Below are 24463 nucleotides of genomic sequence, written 5' to 3' on the forward strand. Positions count from 1 at the left end.
TCCTCCAAATGAAGCTCCCTTTACCTCAGCCAGCCTGACTTCAGGTTTAAATCTATAAGCCCAGGCAACTAGAAAATCTCCATAACAAGGAGCCAAAAATAAAACTTTCCTCCCTGTACTGTGATTGTGTCAGGGATATTCTGAGTAAGGTAAGGATGACTAGTTGAAGGCCAAGTGCTTACAAGTATTATCTCATACTGAGCAGTAGTCCATGTAAGGGCTGCTCTATGTTATCCTTTTTCACTCAAGACTCATGATATATGTATAGTTTCTCCTTTAGGGCTGCTCTAAGGAGGACCACTATGAACCTGATGCGCCCTAGTTTCTCTGAGGACACCTACTTCTTGTTCTGGAATCCCTGGGTCAACAGGGATTGCAGTTCATATATCTGCAGTTCATGGCTTTGTCATGGGGACACCCCATTTTACATCACCAGCACAGTCTGGAGGTTCACATTTTTTGCAACCTTCCTTGTGGCTGATTTTAACTCAGAGGGAATGATTTTGAAATACAGCAGTTACAGAGGGCTACAGACAGGACACAGTGAGCACCAACAATCATGGGCCTAAAGGGGCTGTTGGAGACCGCCCTGGTTTTTCATCTCAGCACAGCTCTGGGAATTTTACTGGATGCAGATGCAAATAACAAAATCCATGGCAAACTCAATGGCCAATGCTAACTGAGTCAAGGTTAGGCACAGCTGGAAAGAAAATGGCAGGAGGCGCTGAGGAAAACCATCCTGGATGCTGAGAAGGAACAATGAGTCCCCTGACCTTGCAGTGAACAGTCAGCATGCACCAAGGGCAGAAAACACACATAAACACTTAGGCAGTGTGTCCTGACCTTCAAGAACATGGATTTGCCACAGCAGCCTCCTTCTCTCCTCCATGTACCCATAGTCCTTGGTTTTATCTCTAACAAATTTCCATGCAGATATATAGCTTGCCTCTACAAATCTCTGAAAATCTGTGTTCACAGCAGGTTTTATTTCTGTTTGTTATAGGGAGCTAGGTGGCCATGTAAAATGTTGGGCTGCTGTACTTGACAATTCATTGGATGCCAAGTGAACTTACAGAGTACTTTTCTCATTAACATTGGTCTTTACCAACTTTAACATGTTTCCTGAGCAATTGAACATACATATCTTTAGAAACACAAATGAGTGTGTGCCTGCACACACACACTCTCATACATAAATGCATACAGGCACACATGCACACATACTTGTATATACAAGCACCCAGACCATAAGCACCTATGCAAGCATGTACCTACACATGTGTACAACATGGGCATCATCATGCTCTCCTACCTCTCTTACATCTAGGGACACACACACACACACACACACACACACACACACACACACACCTGAGAAAGAGAGAGAGAGAGAAAGAGAGAGAGAGAGAGCGCAGAGGAAATATTGCTGTGTTGCAGTACCTTTCCTGATGAATGAAAGGTGCGGGGACCAATACCATGCACAAAGTTCATAGCCTGTACTTATTTCTTCATCCATGAACATTTTCCATGCAGAGTCTCACTGATCTACAGGTAAGTTACAACCTCTGCATAGTTAAGCGGAGCCACATAGGGACAAATTCCTGCAGTAAGAAATATTTTATGTGCCTGGCCCTTTAAATGACCCTATGGTCTTCAGTGACAGTTGGCTCTTGGACTTCTGGGAACAGAATTGGGTAGAAAGCCAACAGAAGCTGAGAGGGAGGGGAGAAGTGAGAAGGAAGTGGGAGAGAGGAGGAGGAGAAGTAGGGTTCAGGAAACAGAAGAGTGTGTCAGCAAAGAAGAAAGAAGACCTTAGGCAGGGCTAGAAAAGAGTAGAGAAGACATTTTGAAGAGTGAAACTAAGAAACAGTTAAAGTGAGCTAGCAGTGAGAAGACAGTTGGTCACAGTTTACTCAGGAGAAGCTGGGCAGAGGCAGAGACAATAGTGTTAGGAAACAAACAAAAGAAGAACCCATGAAAAAACCACAAATGAAGTAGCTATATAAGTTTATAGAGAAAAAGAACAATAAAACAAAAAGGGAAAATTTTTAAGCCAAAGGAAAATTGAGCACCCAATGTGGAGTCTGTTTGAAGGAAGAAAAACAAATCAGAAACAAAACAAACCAACCTTATATTAAGAGACATTTGGCCACCATTGTGGCCAGGCAGGATGGGAAGCTTTATTTCAAGTACGATCAAGGAACAGAAAAGAAGGGATGGGTAATTTGTTTGAAAAAGCTGATAGTGTATTTACAGATGCTGTTGTTGGAATATACCCTCCATTGTTTTTAGTCATTTTCCCCTGTTTTTCCTTGTTTTGACTTAATTAGTTTATAAGAATGTTAAAACACTGGTTAGCCAACTGGAAACCTTACTGGCGGAAACAGAGCAACTTGGTAATAAGAGAGCATCAAGAAAAAGGAGAACAAATATGTTCATTTCCAGTGACTAATTCAAAAGGAGGGAGTTTCCCCACATAGAAAAAGAGGGAGGAAATGTGTCAATGGGCAGTTGTATCAAAGAAATGAAAAATAATGGTCAAATAAGAAAAGTTTTTTTTTCTTCCAGAAATAGGGATAAACCCACAGCAGTCCTTGGTCAAAATCACCAAGAGCGTTCCCAGTACTTACAAAGCATATGCCTGCTAATGAGGATAATCCACAAGGTTATCATGAGAGAGGTTGCATTCTATAGAAATGGAAGGCCTAAAGCAGTTTAAGGAGGCAATGATATTTTATTTGATGCACCCAGCATAAGTGAAACAAACGCTACATTGGAATACTCAGAATAGGTGTATTCCCTAAGAATGGAGGGCATTGGTCACAGTTGTACTAGAGGCTGGTCCTTAAATGGCAATGGTTTTCATAGTGAAGAGTAGTCAGGAATTTGGAACAGCACAATAGAGCAAGAGAAATTAATTTGGGGAGGGACCGGTTGATAGGTAAAAGTTATTATGCTGATATGCAAGAACAGTTCAATTGAAGAGGCAATCATAGAACAATGTTTCTTTAAGAGCATGGGGCAAAGTTTACAAGCCAGAAAAGAAATCAAACATCATTTACAGAAAGTTTCCAAGGCTTTGAAGCAGCCATCTTTGATTTTTTTTTACAAAGATTAATCTCAGCAGTAAATAAGACTAGACCCTAGCCATCGAAACTGAAAATGTGGAGTGTAAAAAGTCATAAGGCCAGTGAAGGAACAGGCTAAGCCCATAGATGTACAGATAAAGAACATGAATGATATTGGTTCTAATTTATACACAGCTAGTATAACAGGTCAAGCTACAGCTATAGGTCTCCCATATCAGAAGGCCTGGTTCTTTACTTGTGGGAAATAGGGACATTTGAAACAAAATTGTGACCAAGGCATCTCTAAGGGCAATTGTCTTCCAAAACATAATTCAGAAAGTGCAGACTTCCAGGAGGGTGCAGACGATGTGGCAAGGGTTACCATTGGACCAATGAACTTAGGTCCAAGAGAGATATCCAAGGCAATGTCTTGGATAATGCCATTGGGAAACTATATGGGGGTGGGGGCTTTAATAGAGTTAAACTTAATAGAGATGTCAAGATGCACACGTGGATCACAGAGATCCCAAACAGGACTCTATGTTGCCTTCGACTAATTCTCCTACTGGGCTCATTATGCAAAGGAAAGATAGTATTTTAGAATGGATTTTCAAAGCATACAAAGTAAAAAATTAAAGGCTTACAAGGAAAATGTTTCTCACTCAATTATAAAATAAGACTTCATGAATTATCAGGCATAGACACAGCACAAATCATAGTGCTTTATATAATGCTAAGATTACTTCGTTATGGGTAATCAATAAAGAATGGGAAAGAACTTGTGGAACCTCCTTGGGAGAAATTAACCATCTAATATCCTAAAAGCAGATGCCTTTATTTATAAAAAGTACTAATGGGATTCTCTTATGTATTTTAATGTTAATGCCAATTCCTGAAGTGCCTACATTTTTTTACTGATGCAAATAAATTAAGAATGGCCAGTTATACAGGAGAAAAATTAGCAAAGTAATGCAAAGCCCATGTAATTCAGTTCCAAAATAAAAAATTGAGAGAGAGAATTGTATGAAGTTCTTACGTATTGTATTAGTTCTATTAGATTTTTCTGAACCTATTAACATAATTACTCTCCATATGAAGAAAGAATTATTTTGCAGACAGAAACTGCTGGTAACTAAGAATTAACATTTTTATACAACTGCAATAATTAGAAACAAATTATTAAGTATGACCCATATTTGGTCTCCTACAGGCTTGCCAGGTCAACTAGCACAAGAAAGTGAGGAAATTGACCATTAGTAAAACAAGAGCTAGAAGCCTCAAAACTTCATAACCAATACTGTCTTAGTGGTAAAATTCAAATTTTTTTCTGTCACTTGGCAACAAGACAAGTAAATTATAAGAAAATGTCAATCTTGTTTTTTGTAGAACCAAACTTCATTACAAATAAGCTACCCTCAGAGTACCAAAAGAAATGAAATGAATGTGTTTCACTTTGCAGAATTTGAAAAAGTAAAGTTTGTACACATACCGTCATTGATATAGGCTCAGGGTTTCAATGAGCAACTGCTTTGAGTTCTGACAAGGCTGATTTTATAATTATAAAATTATTGAAAGTAATGGCAAGTGTGGGGATACCTGTACAATTTAAGATTGACAGTGATATATGTCTCCAATAAGATGAAGGGATTCTTTGCATATTATAATATAAACCACAATACAGGTATATGACACAAGACTACAGGACAAGTAGTTGTAAAAAGATCTAATTGTACCTTTAAAAATGCTGATACAGCAAAAAGGAAGGAAAAAGACCCCCAGGGGTGGACTAAATAATGCTCTGTTAACTTTAAATTTTCTGAACATTAATGAGAAAGGAACAACAGAAGCTGAAAGACACTGGGTTATAAAAAAAACCTTTGGAGTTAAATCAACCTACACACTATAAGGTTGTGTTAACATCAGAATGAAAGGTGGCAATGTATTGTGTTGGGGACATGGAATTGTTAGAAGCTATGGATACAATTACAACTAAGAAAGCTCAGATCATCTGAAAACCTTGAACACTGACCAAAAAAAAAAAAAAAGAGTAGGAAAGAGATCCTCACCAACCACAGCGTTTCCCTGCCAGTCAGCAGAGCCAAACAAGAAAAGTTGAGCACCCAATCACTGGCAGGCCTATGGGGATGACTTTGGTCTCCTACAAAAGACAGCCATGCTCAATGCAGATCAACAACAGGCTAAGGGGCAGGACAATAAGGGAGATGATGCTGAATACAGCATCCTGAAAGCCGACATGGAGACTAAGCAAAGCTTCACAGAGCTGGGGACAGAGACTGAGACCTGGAAAAGGAACTCCAAAGAACAAGATGTTGGAAGATAAGGTGGCCCAGAACATAAGAAAGGTTCATGAGGAAGGACCCAAATTGCAGGAAGGAGATCATCCCTGTGAGGGTCTTATGTTGTGGATATGCTTCTGATCGATCATCAGAAAGATCACATCAGACACCCAGAACCCTGGGAAAGTCATTGGAAATAATTGAGAAGCAGCTGCAAAACTGAGCACTGAGCTACAACAAAAGGGAGGAAATGCACTGTGAAATATTGTATGTGCCTGGCCCTTTAAATGACCCTGCACTGGAAAGTGAATTGGGCTGGCAGACTGAGAGGACAGTTGGTGACAGCTTGTCAAGGAGAAGCTGAACTGAGCCAGAGAAGATCTTAGGAGACAGATAAAAGGACACACAATGTAGCTAAGTAAGTTTATAGAGACAAAGAAAAAATGCAACTTTTCCTTTTTTACAAAAAGGAAGAGGCCTCCAAACAAAGCCTCTAGCAAGCTTCAAGTGGAAACATCGTATCAGCCCCACTAAACCTACCCTGGCTCCTGCACTGCAGACCTTCCACCAGCAATATAAGGCAGTGACTCGTGCTCCTTGCCCAGGAACTTCTCACCACAGTTTTTGTGATGTGAAAAGTGCTCCAAGGTCACCTGAAGGATGCTAATGAATTCACTGCAGTGATTTTACTGAAATGCAGCACACTGCACAGCTGTGAGGGAGAATCTGTCCTGAAGCCCAGCAATGCACATGCTCTACTCAGCAGCACAGTGTTAGCAGAGGGATACATTGTAGGAGTCCATGCATCCTTAGGGTGAGGCCAATAAGACATACCGGGAATTTCCATGGGCGTACCTCTGTGCAGGGAAAGTAAACTAAACTTCTTTAGTTTACTTTTATTTTATTTTTTTGTAAGTGTTTTTATTTATTATATGTAAGTACACTGTAGCTATCTTCAGATACACCAGAAGAAGGCATCAGATCCCATTACAGATGGTTGTGAGCCACCATGTGGTTGCTGGGATTTGAACTCAGGACCTCAGGAAGAACAGTCAGTGTTCTTCACCACTGAGCCATCTCTCCAGCCCTTTTATTTTTTAAAAAGCTATATGAAGTTTTAGTATATTAAAAAATGTTAGTTACAAAACAATAAAATTGTATAAATTGTAAAGAAAGCCACCATGTTCTTCCTCTCTCTGAGCAAATAAACCTTGTAGGAAATGAGACAAAACAGTCTACGTGAGAGGGGACAGGGGATCCAAAGAATGCTGGTCAGCCAGCTTTGCCCACCAATATACACATCTGCACAGACAGACACACACAGGTCATAGAAATTATAAGTGAGCAGAGAGCACTGAGGACATCATGCTGGCTGAACAGTTGGATTTAGATTATGCATAGGAGATATTTCAAGTGAGACCCATGACTCTGGTGTTCAACTTGGGGACTGCAAATGCCTAGGGACAGCAATGTTGAGGTCGTTGGAGAAATTTTTTTCTTTTGAATCCTCAAATCTGTCACACTAACCCACAACCTGTGAGAATCCTTCCCCACACCGCTGGTCATCCAGGCAGCTCAGGAAAGAATTCTCCAACAGGACGCACAGAAATAGGGCAAACCTGCTGCTACTCAGGCCCTGTGAGTGTGAATCAAGATGTGCAAAGGCTGAAGAGACCATCTTGTGATGCAAGGAACAAGGGGAAAGGCCACATGCCATTCAAAAAGGAGACAATGAGAACCATTCATTTCCAGTGGGCAATATCTTTGCAAGTTGCTTCCTACCTGTGACCTCACATGACCCCTCTAAAACCAATGAGCCACAGGCTCCTGACCACGTCAATCAAAGCTCTGTGCTTGCTCCAGAAGTGGCTCCCAATTAGCACAACTTCTGAGTCAGTGGCGTATCAGGGTGTGCTCTGTGATCAACCCATCTCCCTTGATGAACTGCAGCTTCAGTTAGAGCAGGAAATTGTCCTTGCCTATCATTCATTTTCATAATAGAGGCTAACTCCAGAGAAAGTCTTGTAAATGACCACAGAAATGAACTACTGGATGAAACATGGTTGAGCGCCTGTGTAAGGTGGAGGATGGTTGCATGGGCTTGACTGTTTATGGTTAGGCACGAAGGCAACCTGCCCCTGCTTGGTACATAGATTTTCCTGCTAGCCTCCCCTCTGAGCCCTTCCGTCTCCTCCCAGGACTCTCCTGTAGTGTAGTCTGCCCCCTGCAACTTTCTGCTCTCCTTCCTTAGTCCGAGAGGTACAAGTCCAAGAGGTTCAAGTCTCCGGGCAAGTCTTCTGCTAAGAGGCAGACAGTGTGGAACCGGAGATATCACTTTGGTTCAAAAGCAAAGAAGGGAGAAGGATTCCCTGCCAATTGCTGCGGTCCCAGTCCTATCAGTCCCGCGCAGTATTCATTTTCTAGTGTGAGTTCATTACATTTACCCGAAGACTCTTATGTGCGATCACTATGCTGCATCTGAGTCGACTCCCTCAACCTAAAACTAAACTACAACCAAAAAACTGGTGAAGCCCTGCCAGCCTCGATCTGCCTCCCACTACTTCACGTACTTTTAAGTACTAGACAACCAACGGGATTCAGGTACCTCGCAGAAGAGGATGTGGTCCCCACTTGTGCTTATATGTCTGTGGTTTTAGAAAACCATGAGCAGGGAGAGGGCAACTCTACTTCTCAGAGATGAGACAAGACTGAACAGGAATGCAATCTTTCTATGTCTCATGGAACCCAGATCTCTAAATCCGTGGTCAGAGCCCCATAGGCTCAGGGCTGATTGATCTCCCTCTCATAATGCACCCCCTTTTCTTTCTAGAGGCTCTGGAGTTGGGCGGGACAATGCTTGGGTGGCTCACGGATGGGTCACATTCAGGAAAACTGAGTCCGAGAGGTACAAGTCCAAGAGGTTCAAGTCTCCGGGCAAGTCTTCTGCTAAGAGGCAGACAGTGTGGAACCAGAGACATCACTTTGGTTCAAAAGCAAAGAAGGGAGAAGGATTCCCTGCCAATTGCTGCGGTCCCAGTCCTATCAGTCCCGAGCAGTATTCATTTTCTAGTGTGAGTTCATTACATTTACCCGAAGACTCTTACGTCCTGGGTGAATTTTCTGCAGGTCCCACATACCCTTCTGATGTTGCATATTTAGCATCTCCAATTCAAAGTTCAGCCTGAGGTAGGGCTCACCACTGTGTGCAAAGAACCCCATGAATACAGGATTCAAGGCTCAGATTAATTCAGGTTGCAGCCTGGAGTACTCCCTTCCAGAATATGCAAAATCCTTGCTCCTATGTGCTGGTTCTCTTGATGCTTACAAAATGTATTATCCATGTCCAAGACCAAAGGAGGCAGGATATAAAAAGGAGGGATCTGGGCTGGATAAGCTTAGTGGGACTGTAGGAAGACACCAGTGCTCTAAGAAGTTCCCAGAAGTCTGTACCACAGTCCTAGGCCCACCAGAAAGCCTTGATGACATTTCTTCTGTTTTCAGAACAGGGATTCTCCGTACTGGGTTCCTATTGCTACAGGAAAGCCCAGAGGACATAACCAATATTTCCAGGGAGGAGGCTTTATAAACTCACCAGGTGATTTCAGTTTGTCACCAAGGCGAGCACTGGGGCAAAGGGCTCTGCTGCTCAAAGTGGAGTTCTGTGACTTCATCATTGGGATCACCTGGAAACTTCAAGGCTGGCAAATCTTTAGGACTGACAATCACAGCACCTAGCATCTTGCATGAACCAATTCCTGTCAAAGCCTCGTATTTACATGAGAGCTCACACACTACAGCCCCTATGGCCCAGACCGTGATTCTGGTGACAGATTATGCTTCTCATTTGGAGGAAGAAAATTAGCTTGTGTCCCCATCCACTTCTATCTGCTGCTATGCTCTGCCTCTGAGAGGCACACAGGAAAATGAGTTTGTGTGTGAGGACTCCCTAGATGTGCAGCCTTCTGTGACATTAGGAAAGCTGAGTTAACAGAAAGTTAACAAGACAGCCAACAGGCAACTGGGGATAGTGACTCCCTGTTGTTTAAATCCTTTCTAGTGTAATGTGATAGGATTTTATGAAATTCGTTCCTTTCATTTTTAATTTTCTGGAACTCAAATTTCAGTTTCTCCAATTTCTTCATCTGATGCTCCTGCTCAGTGAGGGTGGAGGGTTGGTACGATGCCTTCGCAGCAGACCCTATAGGTAGATAAAAACAAGTGAAAAAGCATAGTTGATGTCACAGGCCCAGGAGAGACCATGCTGAGTCCCCAATAGAAGCCTGAGGAAGAGGGAATGCTAGAGACACAGTGAATCCCTGACAGAGCAGGAAAGCTGTCTTCATGCTGGTCTCCTCAGCTATGTCCCTGTTCCCAAAACTACCATAGCTAGACATATGCCTCACTCACTCTGCCATTCCCCCAGACCCAAAATGCATAAGCTGGCCTAGGCAGGAGGATTGGAGGGCATTGTCGGATCTTATCAGATGTGATACAACTAATTCCTGAAGTCCATAGTGCTTAGGACCACCGAGCCCTAATCCCGTGTTCAAGTTCAAAGTGTCTGAATGATTGAGACCTTGATACATGACCAGGGAGTATCCCTCTCTGTTCTTGGCATCGCATAGCCATGTAACTTAAAGGAGTCCATGGAGGATGAAGGGCCTCAACACCCAATCCTGAAGGGAGACTTTACTTCCTTCTGGCATCCTTTGCTACTCACAATGAAATTAAGGAGCTCCCAGCAGAATGACTTCATGTTTGTCAGTTCTTGGATCTCTGCCAAACTAACCATCAGAAATCCTCGGCTCTGGATCTGCTCTTTAGGAAGCCAGAGGCTCCAGATTACAAACCCTACTCCTGGAAGGACCAGTTCAAGCCTACCTCCTCCGTGAAGCTCCCTATCCCCAGCCTGTGGTTTATTCTGCCTTCACCAGGATCATTTATTTCTTCCCCTTTATGCCAAGTCCAAAGGTCAGCTTCCTTGTACCTCTCTCTGCTCTCTCTATGTGCTCCATTCTCCCTACGAAATGGACTTTGCAGTTGAGACAATATATCTATGAGCAAAACCTCAAGGCACTGAATGCCCTAAATACAGTTACTGTTGCCACAATCCCAGTTACTGTTGCCACAATCCCAGTTACTGTTGCCACAATACTGGTGGCCTCACAGAGAATGCTAAGGAATCTCAGAGATACATTGGAAGCTCCAGAGGGGGGACTGTTAGCTTCCCCTCCAGAAGCCCCAAATCACTAGCAGCCAAGCTGTCCTTTCCAGGAGTCTCCTGGAGACACAAGAGAAGACCTTCAATCGCCCCCTTCCAAAGGCAGAGATCTGTCTGCTCCATTAGTAACTTTTCACTCCTTCATGAATAGTGAAGATACACGTTCCAAACACAGACTAGAAATGGCCCTTCCCCTCCTAAAGATCTTTAATCAATGAGTTGATGAATAAAGGTTACTAGGACTATAGGTCAAATGGTGAGGAAGAAAGATTGCTCCCCTGTAGTGGTAATCATATCAGGGTAGATGTACAGGGCTCTTTGAATAAGTTGGGGTGATGAATGATTATGGGTGTTCTGTCAGAACAATGGGACCCTAAGAAATAGGATCTATCTCACTTTACAGAAGCTCTCAGATTCTAAGCTCCTTTCCTGGAAGACACAGTTCAAGTCTACATCCTCCAGGAAATTCCTGTTTCCATGCCCAGGACTCACTCACTGCATATTCTCCAGAACCATTTGTATCTTCTTGTACACCAAGATCGAATGCCACTTTCCCACTGCTCATCCTTGATAACATGTCTGCAGGTGAACTCTATAGGCGCTGAAGGAATAAGCCACAGGCAGTTGGTGTCACCACAAACATGGTGACATCACTGAAGATTCTACGGCTCTCTTGGATACAATACATTACCCAGAGAAGGGACAACATACTAATGACATTATTGGGACCTGCTCTAGCCTACCCACTAACTAGCTCTCCTCTAATTGAACAGAAGCTGTGATGCCCTATTCAGGAACCTCTCCTGTGACATGGGGAATCTTTCACCACTTCCTCCTTCCCAAGCTGGAGATTTCTCTATGCCCTTGTTAGAGCCTCACTTTTCAAACACTGCTCAGGGGTTAGTCGTTCCACTCAATTGGCAAAAAGGCTTTCCCTGCAGTGGACTCCCTTTGTAAACTTTATGTACTGTGTACCAATTTTGTAAATCCTCGAGGCAGGAAAATAGCCAGGCCCCTACCCGAGAAGCTCCAGCATCCATGCCCCTCCCCTGAACCTCCCTAAGTGTCATAACTGTCACAAAGGTCATCTTCAGACCCTCAACAGGAACCTCCTCATATTATGATAATATTAGGTGAAACATTTGAACAAAAGCCACCAATCCCTGAACTTCAAACAGAAACTAATCCCTGACCACTAAAACTCACCAATCCCTGGACAGGAAATGTGCTAATTCATGAGCTCCCTCAAACTCAGGACTTGAAATCCCACCAATCCTGACTCTGAAAAATCTCCACTCTAGGAAGCTCCCCTTACCTACTCCCAGGACCCTGTATAGGTCCTGTTCCTTGCCCAATTCTTGGTGTCCGCTCCCACTTGGGAGCAAAGCCAGGCACTCCTGGATTCAACCATTCACATGCTGGACCCTCCAACCAAGCCCTTTTTTGAGCTATGCTGCCCAGGGTGACTGACTCATAGGATGACAAGAAACAGTGAAGAGGAGCAGGAAAGAAGTGAGGTGAGGGAGCAGGGCTGAGGCTCCTGAGCTCCTGGCCTCAGCTGGGGAGACCCTCCTGTCTTAGGGTTTCCATTGCTCTGAGGAGACACCACAACCAAAGCATCTCCTATAAAGGAAGACATTTAATTGGAGCTGGCTTACAGGTTCACAGGTTCAGTCCATTATCATGGCAGAAGCACAGCAGCATCCAGGCGCAGCATCCAGGCAAGCACGGTGCTAGAGGAGCTGAGAGCTCTATGTCTTGTTTGGAAGGCAAACAAGAGAAGGCTTGGCCTCTCCTGGCAACTAGGGGGAGGGTCTCGAAACCCACCCCCACAGCAACACACTTCCTCCAACAAAGCCACACCTCCTAATAGTGCCACTCCCTGGGCCAAGCATGTTTAAATCGCCACATTCCACTCCCTGGTCCCCCACGGCTTTTTCAAACACTTAAGTCTATAGAGCTATACCCAGCCATAGCATAATGCGAAATGCACTTAGTCCAATTTAAGTCTCCACAGTCTATAACAGTACCAATAATGTAAAATGTCCAAAATTCAAAGTCTCTCCTGAGATTCATCCAATCACTTAAATATAATCCCCTATACAATAAAAATAAAAAAGCAGATCACATAGCTCCAGCCTCATAGGATAAATATTACCATTCCATAACATCATAGCGAGGAAATGCTGAACCAAGGCAAGATCAAAACCCAGCTGTGCAAACTCCAAACTCTGTCTCCACATCTGATGCGAAAGTGCTCTTCAGCTGTTTGACTGAAGCACAGTTCTTTCTGGTTGGTTCCACTCTCTACAGTCGCTTTCCTCAGCAGGTGTCCCCTGCCTCTGTCATCTCTAACATCTTGAGTGTTCCAGGGCAACTTCAAGCTTACAGCTTCTTGTTCCAATGTCTGTGATTTACAAATGATCTTCTCTGCACTTCCAAAAGACTTGGGTTCCACTTCCAGCTCTGCCTTCTGGAGCTCTCTACACTCTGATTGGCCCTACTCGACTGCTGCTGGATTGGGGCGTCATCCTATAGCACTGGCATCTTCTGTATGCTGAGTTGTTCTTTTGCAACTAGACTTCACCCTTCGTGCTGTCATGCATCCACTTTTTGGCATGATCCCTTAGTCCTGGGCTATGAACTGCAACTGAGGCTGTGACTCCACCAATGGCCTTTCCTGACCACTCAGAGTACCAAGCACCAGTTGCTTTCCGTGACCCTTCATGCCTTCAAAACCAGTACCACCTGGGAAATTGTCATACATTACCAAGTGCAGCTACAGCACAAGGTACAACCTTGGCTGTCTCTGGAGCACAGCTTCCTTGTATTCTCGGAAAATGCCTCTCAGAACATTTCACCTTCTTTGTACTCTCAAAAGTGTTTCCCATAAGATTTCACTTCAGTGATGCTGATCTCTTCTTAGTCACTGTTAATTTTTTAGCTCCAGCCAATCAGCATCAATTTCTACTCTCAACTCTTAAACCCAGAGCCATGTGGTCAAAGCTGCCAAGTTCTGCTTGCCAGAGGTGAAATATGGCCCCCTTGTTCTTTTATCGCCAGCTCATGTTTTCCTAATCCTTCACTTCCTAAGCCTGGCTGTCCTGGAACTTGCTCTGTAGATTGACCTTGACTTCTGAGATCTGTCTGGATATGTCTCTTGAATGCTGGGATTAAAAGCATGAATGGACCTAAGCTTGTCCTTGGACTTCCTCTGTACCAGGCTGGCCTTGAACTCAGAGATCTGCTTGCTCTGTCTCTTGGGATTAAAGCATGTGCCACGCTGCCTGGACCTAAGCTTTTCATTATATATCTTAACAAAGTTGAAAACCAAGAATAGCCATCACAATCTACATCTTGTCAAGTTGAAACAGAATCATATCTCCTTTTGTCCAAATGAAAACAGCAAACAGGTCATAACGCCTAATATGATAAAGTATCCCTTGTACACCTGAAAATGCATAAATTTATATGGGTGGGGTCTTGCCTTAAAGTTGTCACTCCCATAATTCCATTTAATATCCTTAAACACGGGATTTGGCTTCATTCCGCTTCCTGGTGCTTCTTTACTCTTTGACCTATACATTTTGTATTTTCCCTTTCTAAACTTGCTACATTTGATTAAACTGCTCTTCGTTAGAGTAAACCTGAGGATAGAGTATGCTGGAAGTTTTTGAGATGTCCTCTGTCAAAGCAATTAGAATGAATTTCTTCACCTTAGCCTTAGGCAGACTTTGCCCAAGGGTGAAAGGAAACAAACTCTCCACCAAATATCACAAGAACACTCTCTAGACAGCATATTGAAATTCTTCTCCTCAGAAACCACTTGGAGACCCCCAGACTTCAAATCACCATCGGCACCAATGTATTCCATATTCTTTCTAGGATGGCCCATTAAGTCCTGCTTAAAGCATTCCATGTCCCCAAATCCACATTCTTCTAATCAAAACATAGTCTGGCCTGTTACAGCAATACCTTCCAGTCTCTGGCACCAACTACTGTCTTAGGGTTTCCATGGCTGTGAAGGGCCACCGTGACCAAAGCAACTCGTACAAAGGACAGCTAATTTAATTGGGGCTGCCTTACAGGATCAGAGGTTCAGTCTATCATCATCTTGGTCGGAAGCATGGCAGTGTCCAGGCAAGTATGGTGCTAAAGCAGCTGAGAGTTCTATGTCTTTTTTGGAAGGCACACAGGAGAAAACTCAGCATTCTCAGGCAGCTAGAACAAGGATCTCAAAGCCCACACCCGCAGTGACAGACTTCCTCCAAGACCACACCTACTCCAACAAACCCACTTCTCCTAATAGTTCCATTCACTGGGCCAAAGATATTCAAACCACCACACCTCTCCTGGGAGCTACAAAGCCTCTGCTAAGGAGGCTTCATCTTACAGCTGTGTGGCTTCTGGACTCCCGTGTCTCTGGATACCCTTCCATTTGGACACTGCTTCAAAACTCTGTGGATCCTGGTCTTCCAAGTCTCAGGACACCTTCCCATCCCAGCAGAAAGTCCAGCATCTTGCTGTCATGACTTGCGTAGACTCTCTCTGGCGCCCGTGCTTCCCCTCCTCTGTAAGGATTGAACTGTGCGAGGACTGTGTATCTCATCTCCACTTGGCCTGCAGCAGCCTCACCTTCCAGCTCACCTATAGCTTAACACTACGTCCAGGAGCATCAATTGGGTAAGCTTCCCCTCCCAGTTGTTGTAATGCTTCCCAGTGACTGTTGAGTGTCTCTGGTATTCTTAGAGGTGGAAGTCCCCTCGAAGTCCCCAGCCAAGTCCTTAAAGGTTATGGCTGGCTCTATTCACTTGATTCCACTAACCTTGTTCCCCTTTCCACAACATCAACACCACCACTAGAGCTGCAACCTTATAACTCCTCAGGACCTCCTGGGCCATTGCACCCCTACCTGACCTCTTTGTCTGACCAGTCTTAGAGCTAGAACCTGGCAGTTTCTTTAGCCCCTCCTAGGCCATTGCAACTCTTCCTACCTTCTTCACCTGACCTTGTCCTACCAGACTTGGAGCTGCAACTGGGCAGTTCCTTAGGCTCTACTGGGTCATTTCATCCCTACCTACCCTTAAAGTACTTGGCTGTGGGTACCTCCACCACTACGAAAAGAAGTATGTCACAAGGAGTTGTTTTCCATCTGGAGTCCCAGGACCCAGACTGGAATGTTGTCAAAAGGTCTTAGAAAGATGCTCTGGGAATTAAGGTCAGTTTTTGTTTATCCTGGATGACCTCTCATACATTTTCATAATTTACTGCTTTAGGAGAGGCTTTACAAACTCATGGCAGGTAGACAAGTCATAAATTGATCCACAGCTAGGTTTAATATACCCTGGGTTGTTTTAATTCCATTCGGGGTCCTGGCTGAGGACTGCCTTGGTCCCAGTAGGGTGGGCAGTGTCAGTTTGGTGGATTTCATCTGTATGTGCCCTAGCCTGATCCCAGACTTGCCTGTGCTCCTCAGGAAGAAGATTGTCTATAAGGATCATATGGATATCATGCAGAGTGAGATTATAACTTTGGGCAATATGTTGGAATTGCTTTTAAAAGGTGGAGTAACTACCAGTATAGAACCCCATTCCCTTCTCTATCTGAGTCTGCTTAAAGAACTCTGTATGTACTCTGACCAAGCCATCCACTCCAAGTTCCTGCAAAGGGAGAGCAATAGTTTTTGCTTAGGATAGGTACATGGAGGGAAAGGAGGTCCTTTTGCAGAGCACGAGTTAGCAGCAGGAAGAGTAGTAGTTGATGGTGTGCTTAAAGTGGGTCCCAGGGAGAGCCGATTTCAGCAACCTGTTGGTGAAGAGGGATAAAGGAAAACTGAGGGAGTGGAGGAGAGTAAGCTGTAGGTTTACACCAATATTGGGGAGGTTCATTAGCTGGAGTGAAAATAGTGGAGGAATCCTCTTTGTCCAGGCTTTGTAGCTAAAAGGAACTAAGTGGGGAATTTTCATATTGCAATCGAGGATCAGTGGCACCCCAGGTGGGAGGCAGGAGTCACTGGTCATTTTTCCTATAATATTCATAACATGCCCATTAGCCACTATCTATCAATATGCAATTCTCTCAACCCTTGGGTATAGACACAGAAAAGGAATTAGTCCAATATTTCTCAAAGGTCCTTACATCACCTAACATCATTTGACAATACTGATCCCACCTATCTTCCATAGCATCTCTTGTTTCAGACCTCAACCATATCAGTTAATGAACGATGCTCTGCCTTACTGCTTTGGAGAATGATGGGCCAAGCTCACATCCACCATGCATGGCCTTGTCTGTTGGCTTATTAGTTTCACCTCTCTGCTCATTAGATCCTTTAAGTCAAACATTACAACCAGCATATGTCTTTTCCACATCCCTTGCTTTGGTATTGCAGACTGCTTTAACTCCTCAGGGGCACACTTTGTGGCCACACTAGATCCTGCAGACTGCAATAATACCATAACCCTTAGCACTACCACCCAGACACTCTGTCAAAGTGCTAACCATGCCTCTAATCTGTGCAGCACTCAAGTCTATCACTGCGTACCCACTGAGTGGTCTAGGACATGTGCTCTCGTATTCTGTCCCTTTTTGTAAAGCCAGGCGTGGTACCTGGTGAAGAACCTTTGCCAGGTCCCAACACAGGGTTTATAGCAAAAAAAAGGCATAAAAATGACCATTTCATATCCTGCCTTTGCTTGCAATCCTGGTTGTAACTGCTGGTGTTACAACCAAGGCAGGACTGACTATGTCTCTAGTTATTTGCCGTCGGTTTTTCTCTCTTTCATTAAGTATCTCCAACGAGTGGAGCAGATCATCCTCATTCTCCAGGGCCAAATAAACTCACTGACAGCTCTGGGGCTACAAAATCAGCAAGGATTAGATTTTTTTAAATGGGGGGGGGAGAAGGAGAGGGAGAGGGAGTGGGGGGGGGAGATCCTACAACTCCAAATAGGTCTCTGAAAACATGGAGAACAGCTTGATGCCTCTGGCAGGTGGTTTGCCAATAAATCCGGTATGGAATTGGAGACTCCCTGTTCCCCCTTCTCCTTTTATTAATCCTACTCATCCCATCCTGCCTCATACACTTCCTGTTTAGACTCTTCCCATAAAAATCCAAAAGATTTCTAACTAGAGTTTAATCGGTTATTATTACAGGATTACCAGCCCTCAGTTCTGAAGCCAGAGACTGCAACTGCTGGTTATACCCTGAGAGTGAAGATTGAACTTGCTCCACAGACTTCAATCCCACAGAGCAGTAGGAGAGATGAAGAGGATGGGGCCTCTACACCCACGTTCAGCAGGACATAGTCTAATGATGTGGCTCCCTTCCCCAGCCCTGACTGCTCATCAATAGTAAACAAAAGGGGGAGGGGGACGTTAGCTATTCAGGCCACACAGGTGGCAGGAATGGCTTTCCCTACTATGGATTCCATCTGTAACCTTTCATACTTTGTACACTTGAAAATAGCAAATTAATTACAACAACAACAACAAAACAACAAAACCTCAACCGAGAAAAGAAAACCAAGCACCCAAGGCAAAAAAACAAAACAAAACAGAACAAAACAAAATAAACCTCAGACCAAAAACCAAACACAATAATTAGGGTAAGCAGCAGATTTAACAGCACAGACGTCCAGCTTGTGGCTCACCTTGGAAATATAACAGAAAGGTGCTCAGTGATTAATACTCTTGAGGTAAATGTAGCGTGCACCTGGGTGGAGTGGGGGTTGATGGACAAGTCCTCCCAAGGCTAAGCACGACACTTGTTACAGGCTTTAGCTCAAGGTCTTTCAAGTTCTCTTGACTGATCTCCACGAAACTATTCTTGATGACTGCAGTGGCCATTCCTGGTTGTCAACTTGACGATATCTGGAGTGAACTACAATCCAGAATTGGATGGCTCACCTGTGATCCTGATCTTGGGGCTGAGAGATACAAGTTTCTGACCTGTATTTTGACGTGCAGATCTTAAGGCAAATGGCTATGATTCCCAGGAGCATAAGGCAAGAGATCTCTGAATTCAAGGTCATCTGGAACAGGCAAGTCCCAGATCCAGTCATGTTGGCACATGCCTTTAATCTGGGACACACCTTCAGCTGGAGACCTACATAAAGACATTGGAAGAACAAAGACTCTTTTTTTCCCCCCTATCTCCCTTGTGGGACTGAGCCACTGTTAGATCCTTGGATTTCCATTCACAGCTGCTGCTGATCATTTTGGGGAGTTGGACTACAGATTGTAAGTCATCAACAAATTCCCTTTATAGAGACTACCCATAAGTTCTCTGAGAGCCCTGACTAATACAATGACCCATCAGGGCAAGCACGGATTTACACTGTCAGATTCCTCCTGGATGCCCAGCAGTTCTTGATTTGCCTCAGCACTTTTCTGAAATCCCTTCAGGTGCATATTCAGCAAGAGGGAACCTCTTACCTCTGTGTGGAAACTCACTTCCCTTTTCTACCAGGGCCACTGCATTTACTCAGCTTAAATATTTCCCTCCTAAGGATTTCTCTCCAGTATGGACTCTTTTGTGTATTTGGAGACTACAGTTTTGGGAATAGGCTTTATCATATTTATTTGAAGGGTTTCTCTCCAGTACAAATCCTTTTACACATTGGGAGATTATCGTGTCCTGAATAGGCTTTACCACATTGATTACATGTGTAGGGTTTTTTTTTTCTGATATGAATTCTTTTATGCCTTTGTAGAACAATATGTTGTGAAAAGGCTTTACCACTTTCATTACATTTGTAAGGTTTCTCTCCGGTATGAGTTCTTTCTTGCCTTTTGAGAGTACTGTGTTTTGCAAAAGCTTTAACACGTTGATTACATTCATAGGGTTTCTGTCCAGTTTGTTTTTTGTATTTAGAGACTTGTGTAAGGTGCAAAGGCTTCAACACGCTGAATAACTTTGTAGGACTTCTTATCTGAGTGGATCCTTTCATGCCTTTGAGCATGACTGTGAGTGTGACTGTGAGTGTGACTGTGAGCATGACTGTGAGCATGAGACTGTGAGCATGCCTGTGAGCATGCCTGTGAGCGTGACTGTGAGCATGACTGTGAGCATGAGACTCTGAGCATGCCTGTGAGCATGCCTGTGAGCATGACTGTGAGCATGACTGTGTGAGCATGACTGTGAGCATGACTGTGAGCATGACTGTGTGAGCATGAGTGTGAGCATGAGTGTGAGCATGAGTGTGAGCATGACTGAGCATGACTGTGAGCATGAGTGTGAGCATGAGTGTGAGCATGACTATGAGCATGAGTGTGAGCATGACTGTGAGCATGACTGTGAGCATGACTGTGAGCATGACTGTGAGCATGACTGTGAGCATGACTGTGAGCAAAGGCTTTACCACAGTGAGTATATTCGGAGGGTTTCTCTGCACTCTGACTTCTTTCATGTCTTTGTCTTCTAGCTCTTTGACAGTGTTCTTCAATATTTTGGTCTTCCTAATTAAAGCCTATAGCATAGAGGTTCCTACAGGTCTCTAGCATGACATCTTTGTAGAGCTTCTTATGGGAAGGATCTAGGAACTCCTGATCTTCCTGAGTAAAGTTCACATGCGTGTCCTCATAAGTCACTGCATTCACACTGGGATTTAGTAGCTCAGCCACTCAGCACTCCTCAGAGCCATCCAACAGCAGAGGTCAAAGCACATCACACCAACCACTCAACAATGCAGGTGAACCTGCAGCACCAGTTTCTTGGGTTCTTGGCTTGAAGAATTCTCAAAGCTCTTCCTGTCCCTAGACAGGTGTTTGTAACAACGACCTGGTGAAACCCACAGCCTTGAGAACTGAGCAACTGCAGGCACACGCAGTCAAAATTGAGCTAGAAGACATGTCTGAAAGGCATTTTCACAGTGGATCCAATTGTTAGTGTTTTTGGTGGTCATTCCTCTTAAGCTTTAGAATGTAAGCATCCATCATTCACGTATCAAGAGAGGGATATGAATCTTGAATTCTCTCATTAACACTGAATTTACCTTGCTTGTATACACTTCATATCCTCCGTAAATCCTGAATGCCACACACAACAGAGATGAAGTCAATAGTTTGTTAGATATGCGTGGATGTCTAGATCGGTCCTTGGTAAGTCATGCCACATGTTTGAGCACACATCGTCCAAGTTAGCACTTGCCATTCACATGCTTTTTTAACACCAAATACCTCAAAATAAACCATTTGCTGATACCTCTCAGGTACATATTAACCACATAGAAGTCACCATTAATCTTCCCACTGGAATTCAGAACATCATGGTGAACAATTTGTAGGGTCCTCAGACTGATTTTTTTTCCAAAAATGCCCGCTGAATGTCATGTTTCCTGCTGCTTCCTAGTTGATGTACTGTCACATGAGGTATAAGAGATTCCCCTTGGGATGGCGGGCTGCTCAGAGCAGCTTAGTTTGGCCCAGAGGTCTCAGCTGGGGCTTGGGGGACAGATGGGTGGAAAAAGGGAAGCTCACCTGTATAGCGTAGGGGTCTGATGGAAGTAGAGAGGCAGCAGGAGAATGGAGGTCTCCTGGGATGGCAGGCTGCTCAGGGAGTGAATTGGGAGGAAGGGGGAATATGGAGAGAAATGGGGGTTCAGGATCTGGTGTACTGAAGGCTAAGAGAGGTGAGTAGTGTAGGCATAGTGCAGTAAAGGTGTAGTGGAGGCTGGAGGACCATGACCATGAACGAAGATCTGCAACTAATGAGGGTGAGAAGGTGGGGGGCATCTCTAGGTGAGGGACAGAAACCTGGGATAAGAGAGGCACCCAAGAATCAATGAGGGTGACCTTAGATGTGGCTTAGTGTCCCTCACGCGACCTCGCCAGCAAGAAAACACGCAGGGACATACGGATCCTTGCTACAGCCAAAACTTTTATTCAATCTTAAGGAGAAGCCCCACGTGCCCGCATGGCGCGGCTTATATACACCCTAGCGTGGCGAATCCACACCCGATTGGTCACTTACCCATGATCTCATATGGCACGCCCCGGAGTGGGCAAAGACCTGGCATGAAGGCATTCTTGCACATGTGCACACAGTTAACTTCCTGAAGGGAAGTCGGCTGGCGCGGCGGAGGCCAGCGCCATCTTGTAATGGCGAAAGCTATCCTGGCCTTCCACGTGGGGCGCAGTGGAAGCCAGCACCATCTTGTGGTGGCGAATGTTATAGCGGCCCTCTACATCTCCCCCTTATAATTTATATATAACAAATCATTTATTTTATAACAAATCATGATCACCCTATCGCGTGCAATGAGGAAACCTCAGTGATGTGGAAGGGCTGATCAAAGGATCATTGAGTCTCTCTCATCCCAGTGCAATGGATCCACAGATCCATGGGGTGCAAGAGCAGAGAACTCAGATACCGACTAATTTTTTGAAGATAGATAACCAAATTCCAGGGGAGGCCCCTTGTTCAATGGCCACAAGTGCTTGAGTGATAACAGCCTTGTCACGTTTTTGTTGAGATCTGAGTTAGCAAACCAACCATAGCATGAACACTAATCCACAGCATAGGGCTGCACCAAACAGAGCCACTCCCGATAAGTAGTGGGCACCTCATCTGGTTCACCTCAGCTGTTACCTCCAAGGGCCGTAGTCAAGCCGCTCCTATAATAAAATTTAGAATTCTCAATTGTTAGCAACTACTCCAGAAAGTTCACCCACTGTGCTTGCCTAACAATAGATTGGGGGAGGATAACTCCAGACACTGCAGACACAATGTCTGTAGCAGTAATGGCTGCTACAATAGCAGCGAAAGTGTCAAGGTCTTTTCCAGGACAGTTCAGGATCTCTGGAACAACCAGCAGGCAATGGAACCATGTCTGAGATCTGTATAACCAGGACAGAGTTCCCCAGTCCACAGCAGCTTCACGCAGGTGGCATTCCTGTGAAGCTACAGTCTGTAAAATGACCAGTTAAGGCAGCAAGAGTCACCAGGGAAATGAGGGGGGCAGCAACGGCTGGAGTCCAGTCTTCTCCAGCAAGCAGCAGTACACAGAGGGTCAGAGAGCAGGCCACAGTGGGACAGGACACACGCAGCGGTAACACTGACTGCAGCAACGGCAAAATCTCTGTGATGTCAAAGGATGAGGGGGTAATCTTCCATCTTCCTCTGGGGGCAGAGGGATGACTCCAGGGACCCGAACCACGAGAGCTGAATCTTCATGTAACCAGGATCAGCAAGTCTCAGCAACCACCTCTGACAGCTGGCATACTCTTGTAGCATCCTGTAGAAAAAACACAAACATTCCCTCTTCCCCATATAAAATATCTGGACAGGATCATGTCAATATGTGGATCTCTCTATTTCACCTAGGCAAAAGTATGCCTAGTTGTAGGGTGCCATAAACTTTGGCATCCAAATTTTAAAATTGAAATAAAAGGAGCATTATTTAGCATACAGGGATAACTCCCCCTTTTTATTTATTAAGATATAGTAAAGATATTAAGGTAAGTCCTCGAGGATTAAATTGAGGACACTGAGCACTTGTATTTATAAATTGACTTGTATACCAAATTATTGTCTCCAGCATTATTGTTTTGGATATATAAAGAATGAGATTTTTTGACTAATTGTTCCTATGTAAGGCCTATAATCTGTCTGGTATCAATGTCCTCCCTTGTTACGGAGCCCAGACAATCCAGTTTGAGTTCTTAAATGGTCTATTAAGGAACAATACTTAGTGCTCTTAACCACTAAGCCATTTCTCTAGCACCTCAACAAACTTTATTTACCTAAACATAAGCATTAATTAGAAATGTCAAATCCTGTAAATATTGTCCAGATTCAGTCGTACTAGAAATCCCTGAACTGGCAGGGTGAGGCTGGGAATTGAAAGCAAGCAAATGGAGTCTTCCTCTTTTCATATCAACTCCATTACCATTTTCAAAGAGCTGGGTCTATGGTTTTGTTTAGTTGTCTGAGCCAGGGCACTGAAAGGACAGTGAGTTGTCAGACATTCACACTGAAATCACTCATTGATTTTAAGTAGAAAATCTGTCTCTAATAAAGCATTAAGTAATTGAAATCAATTGTAATCCACAAGCCACACATTGGCTATCAGTATGTGAATTGAAAGTTTAATTTAAAAACAGTGGCTAAACCATGGAAATTAATAATCTGTGTTGAAGCAATAGAAACTCAAGAGAATAAACAAGTGATCCAATCATACATGTAGCCTTTTCATTAGGTGAACCACCTATAAATGCACTAAGCGCATTTCCTATGGGTTGTATGCACAAATATATAGGAAGTACAAAAGCATGTAAAGAGTAAAATCAATTTTGCCTGAAAATTTTGTATATGTAATAGGCCAAATATCAGTATTTTGTAATAACCAATTAACTGTTTGGAATAAGATATGTTTCACCAGGTTTCTTTTTAAAATACTTCCATGACTCTAGTCTACAATTCTGTATTAACACAGCTGAAGCTTTATCTCCAATGTGCAAAACAAAGACCTAAGTCCTCTGGTAGGGTGAGGTACTTAGCCAATTAACATATCCTTAGAAGCTTAAAATTAGCTTCAAACGTTCTTTTCTGGAGTAGTGCAACAGCTACTCCCCAAATATTAAAGCTCATTTTGAGAGCAAAGGTTTGTAGTAAAAATTTCCATATACACTGAAAGATTCAAGGTTCTAACTTCTTACATCGAAGAAGCAACAAAATTATTTATAATAGCCAGAAAATGGAAAGAACCCAGATGCCCTTCAACAGAGGAATGGATACAGAAAATGTGGTACATCTACACAATGGAATATTACTCAGCTATCAAAAACAACGAGTTTATGAAATTCGTAGGCAAATGGTTGGAACTGGAAAATATCATCCTGAGTGAGCTAACCCAATCACAGAAAGACATACATGG

At 43.8% G+C, this 24463-nt stretch overlaps 1 long non-coding RNA gene across 1 annotated transcript; it reads left to right on the forward strand.

The window, feature by feature from the left end:
* The first annotated feature begins 1508 nt into the window (after positions 1-1508).
* Positions 1509-23766, forward strand: LOC120102830 (uncharacterized). The gene is made up of 2 exons (XR_005504656.2): positions 1509-15269; positions 17742-23766. It is a non-coding gene; the product is annotated as an uncharacterized LOC120102830 (long non-coding RNA).
* Positions 23767-24463: the final 697 nt, after the last annotated feature.

The sequence above is a fragment of the Rattus norvegicus genome, chromosome 5 (genome assembly GCF_036323735.1).
Source record: "Rattus norvegicus strain BN/NHsdMcwi chromosome 5, GRCr8, whole genome shotgun sequence".
NCBI classification, from domain to species: Eukaryota; Metazoa; Chordata; class Mammalia; order Rodentia; family Muridae; genus Rattus; species Rattus norvegicus.